Below are 6535 nucleotides of genomic sequence, written 5' to 3'. Positions count from 1 at the left end.
TTCATGCCATGGTTAATTGAATTCCAAAGTCAGCTGCCAAGTTCATCAATAGTGTTTGAGGAACTACAAATGGAATTATGTTTGCACTTCCTTCCAAACAACTTGCAAATTGCCATTTCTTAGATCAGTGCCTTGCACAAATTATCTTGAGAATGTTTGATGAAGTGTAGCGATAGTATCTTATCACCCGCTGTCTATTATCACGAAAGCTGTAGGAGCGAGTCTGTTGATATACAGTGACGGAAATTTTAGGTGTAGGTGGGGAACGTCATACAGTCCTAAGGTCAACTACTCTTGACATGAACATAGGTCATGTTAAGTATACTCAAACATTTCATGTCGTTTCGTCTTTGCACCAAACTGTCATCATTGGCATGGATTTTCTAACAGAGTTACCATAGATCTGTCATCACGAAAAGTCAATCTACATGATAGCCTTATGTCAGTGTCTCTGTTTGCAACCAATTCAGGACTTGCTAGACCTCTGCAGACCATCTGCACCCAAACACAATCTCAAGTAGATATTCCGATCCACATTTCACGATGTCATCTATATAAAACTTCATCAGGGCTTACATCAACTTCAACTACAAGGAGCCAAAAGTCTGAGCAATAAATCAGTTGTAAAACTTGCATGAGAATCCTGCTTCTGCTTCTGTCATTGACCCTTCTTTCATATATACCCTTTCATCAGAGTCTCTCATTCTGACTCCTAACTCAACAAGCCAACTATTCTTTGACCTCAGTGACTCTGACCTCACAGTTGATCAGAAATAACAACTGATATGCTTGACTGTGACAGTGGCCCTTGGCAAATACCACTGCAATCCGCCAAATATGCCTGTATTACCCAAGACTGCATCTTTGAATTCAACCGTCTACACTTTGGCCTTAAAAATGCCCCTGCAGCTTTTCAACAAACAATATCTGGAACTCTTCAAGCCATGGACAGGAGATACATATATATTTATGTGGATGATAAATTAATCTACATATATATGTGGATGATAAATTAATCTACAGCAAAAACATTCAGAAACATTTACAACATCTAAAATGTAAAAAATTGAAAGAAGCAGGCCTAACCTTGAAACCAACCAAGCAAGTGTAGATTTACCGCCCAAAAAGTTACCTATCTTGGCCATGTGTTAAGTAAAGATGGTACAGAAGTGGACCAATCAAACATTGAAGTTGTAAACAACATTTCTCAGCCTAAGAATGTACACGACATTCTGCACTGTTTGGGTCTCGCTTGCTATTACCGAAAGTTTGTCTCCAAACTTTCAAACATTGCCGCCCCTTTATACAATCTCCTCCAAAGGGATACACCTTTCCTGTGGACACACCTTTCCTGTGGTCTGACTAGCCTAGGTGAGATGCCAGCCAACTGCACGGCATCTCACATCAATGGTCTCCAAGGTCGTGCCCCTGAATATGATTTTCTTCATGGCATACTTCATCATTTCTTTCTACCTAAACATAGAGGACAAAGAAGTAACCGACCACCCACTGTCACCCAACTTGTTGTACCCAAGGCAGACAGAAAGAATCTGTTATATGCATACCATGGTTCCAATGCAAGTGGATGCCACTTTGGGCGGGACTCAACAAGTCAAGCCATCATGAAAAAATATTATTGGCCTGTGATGTACCAAGAAATAGAAGACTATATCAAGTCCTGTGAAGCTTGTCAAATGTCAAGTCAATCCAGCACCAGTAGTATCAATGCCTATTGAAGACAACTTCTCTAGGCACCATGTAGACATCCTTGGACCCCTTCCAACAACCAAAGAAGAATACAGGTATATATACTTGTCGCCCTTGATACATTTTCACGATGGATTGAGGCTGTTCCAATAAAAAGCCTGGATGCTCTTGAAATAGAAAAAGTTTTCTTCAATGAGGTCCTTGAAGGTGTGGTGCACCACAAACACATGGATGGAGGACGCCAGTTTACCTCAAAATTAGTTAATGCTATCTGTGAGATCTTCGAGGTCCGACACCATTATACAAGCTCTTTTCATCCACAGACTAATGGAATGGTCATAAGACAAAATAGCCTAATTGCTCAAGTTCTTAAAACATACTGCAAACCTGACTAGTCAAACTGGGCGGATATTCTCCCGTGTGTACTTATGGTCATGGGAAACACACAATGTCAGACCACCAGCTACTCTCTTCATGCGTCTGCAATTCGATATATCATTACTGCCCAAACCATCACTTGGCAAAGATGCAGACACAGACTTGAGGTATCATCTCGAGAACCTTGAAGCTGCTAAAGCAATTTCCCATGAAAACATGGAAACAAGTTAAGAAATTAACAAGGCGTTTCAACATCCTAAGTCACAAGAGCCAATATTTTCTCTTGTCCAGGATGTGTTCTTACACAAAACTGCTGTGAAATAAGGTCTATCGTCCAAACTTACCAAAAAGTGGTATGGTTCATACTATATCTCAGCAACTGGACCTAATCACACCTTCAGACTTCATCAATGTTACGATAACATGGAACATAAATCAATGATTACATGCTAATCGGCTCAAACCAGTCATTTTGAGACTAAATGACGGGCCACAGCAACCATTTTATGTGTGAGTGAGTTAAAATTTTACATCGAATCAGCAATATTGCAGCCATATCAGGATGAGAACAAGGTAGTTACTATAATTTAAGACCTGTCGATGAAGGTCAGTAAAACAGTAAGGTAATTATCATAGTTCTGATATAAAACAAACCCAAGCAATAATAAAACAAATAATGTTTTAGTAGATTAGTTCCTATGAATTAAAACTAGGTTATAGCCCACTAGCAAACAAAGCTAGACAACCTAACTGGGAATCATGGGGACTTACAGTGCTTTTGCTTCCTGCATGATAACCATTATCTGATGCCCTAAAAGGGCAGGAGTGTCAAATGCCTCAATCCAGTCAGGCACCAACCGTGATAAACCATCGGCACCTAAGCCGGGCTGTGCACTCCCTACTTCAAACGATACTGCACTGGAACCCACAAGCTCTGATATTAGAAGGTCAACCCCTACACAGGGACGTCAACCAGCCTGACCGCCTCTGTGGTCAAGTGGTAGAGCGTCCGCCCGGAGAGCGGAAGGTCCGGGGTTCGATCCCCGGCATTATTTTATTGAGGAAGGCACACAAGGTCATGTGTTCCGTCCCTTAGTTGTACCAGGATCCGCTATATTGACTTACGTCATATTGGGCTATCCTTTATCCACAATATAAAACGTCATGAAATTACTGAAATACTTTATAAATGGTGCCCTAGTATTCAGAATATCTTTGTTATTCATTTTAGAAAACGTTTTTGGCCACACACTTCAAACTCATATTTATTAATAGTCACTATAAAGATGTACTACTGTGTTGGCTATCATAATATTCAAGTTAAAGCAAGCTTTCAAAACGTGCAAACAGATGATAATACACGTAATGAAACGAAATTGAAAAGAGCTTTTGGCTTGGCTCTTTAGATCAACGAAGGAACTTGTTGCACCCGCATCAGATACAGTAAACATATTTCAGTTGCGTCACGTAAAGACGACTCCCATTATAAATACAAGGTACAAAGAGTTCTTGTTTCATTATATACTTCAGCGTGAAATAATGAGTTCTTCTGAAGTTGAGAAAAGGATATTTTCACTGCAGTGACCACACCACTTGATATTTCACTGCAGTAAACATAACACATAACTATTGTCCAACAAGGGTTTCCTCCCTGCAAATTATCCCCTCCCCCCCCCCCCCCCCCCCCCTGGTCGCAAGCTTCTATCCCGTGCACAAACTGTTGTCTTTCCACATTAACATTTAACTCATCACTCGAGACTGTTCGCTTCGCGAAGAGCCATTTTGTTACTTGACCAGCGTGTATTCTTTCGCTTCAACAGCGGTCTCGTAGATGTCAAGAATATTTTTTATCTGAAGTTTATTTTGTATACATTTTGTATAATCATATCAAAATGTATGATAAGGAATTTTATTGACATCAAATATTTTTTGTTACTTTTGTTTATATTGTTTAAGAATTGCAAACGTGGAACTATTGTTTAAGTCGCGCTTTCAAGGGGTGGTGAAACGTCTTTGTGTGTTAGGTTGGGAGAATTTACGTTTCAGGGTTTTATATTTGTAATGAAATATGTTCATTATCCGGCAGACAACCACACAAGAAGTATGTAATAAATAGGTTGTTTTGTCAATGTCGGGTGTAAGTTTGAGAATGTAGGCTTGTCCTATGAGGACATCCTCGCCCCGCAAGGGCTCGGCGATTTTTATGCAAGAACAGACAGTTACTCGAATGTTCCCTTCAACCAAAAGAACACTTGCACACACGTGCTAAATATTCATATACGCTAAATATCGAGATATCGTTTCTTGCGTTATTCATCCTTTCCTATGATACTCTTGATTTGAATAGCTGCAGGAATGACATATCAGCTTGATGATGCAGGTCTAAGATGTTTATAACCAACGAGTGCGGGTTTGGTTTTGACAAACCTTGAAACATAAGCAGGGCAAATGTGGGATTCTTTAAGATGTATTTTCTTTTGCAACTTGAAAACCTACACCCACCTGAAACAAAAACATGGGTATGTCTGTTGAGGTTATACAAAAATGGAAACGTACTTCTAATACATAGAATTCAGTTAAACTCATTTATGGTAATATTCACAGTACACTGTACGTAAACGATAACGGGATTGCTGGTTGCTGAGTGCGGCGTTTAACAACAAACAAACAAAACATACCACTGTACGTATACTAATAGCACCGAGAGAATTCAATTCGTGTTGAGAGATTCTGAAACATGTGCCTATGTAAGCGTAACGAGGGTGTCTTTGAACAAGCGCTGTTCCATCTGGAGCACATTAACGATGTACCAATTATCTTAGATGCAAATATTTCAAATTGATTTCACAAACACCGGGACGCATGTTTTGTCATAAGTACAATGTTGATGTTTACAGTGCCATCACTTGATGGGGTGCATCTTGTGTGTAGATCCGGTCGACTCCTGTTATAGTATACATTTTTTTTTAAAAAAGAACGCTCTGGTAGATTTTTAGTAAATTTATTGTACCTAATAAAGTCGATATATTTAATTTAATATCATAGATACAAATATGAAATTGTAGAGCTCGATAGTCAAATGTTGTCCTTGTACACAGGCATTGAAAACGGTTCATTGTCATGTCACATAAGGCCACAAGAATGCGCTGAACTCAGTATCTTGTGTGACTGGATAAGTGTACGAATTCTGCGCGAGTGTCTGCGGCGTGTTCTGACGTTGATGTTCACGTCGATCGAGTTCATCCCAGGGGTGTTCGATTGGGTTGAGATCTGGAGATCTCGACGGCCAGGGCAAGTCGTTGATGTTGGCATTATGAAGGTAGTCTACCGCGACACGAGCTGTGTGCGGTGGCGCGTTGTCCTGTTGAAACAGCTCCCTCTGGCGATCAATGATTGGAAGAAGGTGAGGTTAAAGAATTTGATTCATGTAGCGATTTGCTATCAAATATCCCTGAACCACAACCAAGTCAGATCTCATGGTGTAGGATATGGCCCCCCACACCATGACACTACCGCCACCGAAATTGTCGAATTCACGTACACAATGTGGGGCTAGACGCTCATTTGGACGATGATAAAACACGTTCTTCCATTTCGCCGGTGAAGAAGAAATTATGATTCATCGCTTAACCACACTCGTCTCCAGTTTCTCAAATTCCAAGGCTGTAAGGTATGGTACCAACGCTAGCGTCTCTGTCGATCCGTTCGGAACAGGGGCGATAACTGGTCTCCTGGTTTGGATTCCAGCCTCGCGAAGATGGTTCCTGAAAGTCAGGTCCGATATCCTCCTCAAACCAAGGATGCGTCCTACAGTCTCCGTAGCTGTGGCATTGCGATGACGTAGGTGTAACAGTCGAATGTAGCGATCCTGTGCAGGGTTGGTAACTTTAGGTCGGCCGGTTCTCGGACCGTCTGCAGTGGAATTGAACTGTGTGTATCGGCAGTTTTGAAATTGAAAAATGTTGACAATTGAATGACAAATTATTGGCTTATGCTTGCCTTTTTATAGCCACTACAACATGTTACGAATGCCATAACTTGCAAGTGCATTTTGCTTTACTGTTTTCCTACATGACATTATTAACAAGTGTGCAAACAATGTTATTTAACACATTGCAAATCGACAATTGCTGCGTTTTGACGCACCGTTTGTCGAATATCAGGCCACCAACATTTTCTAGTGACATATATCCAATTTATAAACTGGATTTTTTGTGTAGTCAGGTTTAATGAACTACATACTAACTGTGCGTTTCTGTTTTTGAAGAATGTATATGTTGTATCTTATGCATCTTGTGAGAATGGAACAAACAATTGGATGCTCAACGAGTGTGCGAACTTTCATCTGGAGCTCCTTAAGCAGCTTCAGAAGAACTTCACGACGTAATTTTATTGACCTCAAAGACTGTTCTGGCTTTGAAGTGAGCGAGCGAGTATGGTCTTCGTCGTT

At 40.5% G+C, this 6535-nt stretch overlaps 1 pseudogene; it reads left to right on the top strand.

The window, feature by feature from the left end:
- Window positions 1-2181: 2181 nt before the first annotated feature.
- LOC139446627 (uncharacterized) lies at window positions 2182-3066 on the top strand (annotated as a pseudogene).
- Window positions 3067-6535: the final 3469 nt, after the last annotated feature.

The sequence above is a fragment of the Haliotis cracherodii genome, unplaced genomic scaffold, assembly GCF_022045235.1.
Source record: "Haliotis cracherodii isolate W230 unplaced genomic scaffold, xgHalCrac1.p SCAF_6, whole genome shotgun sequence".
NCBI classification, from domain to species: Eukaryota; Metazoa; Mollusca; class Gastropoda; order Lepetellida; family Haliotidae; genus Haliotis; species Haliotis cracherodii.
This window is presented reverse-complemented; position numbering and strand designations above follow the sequence as displayed.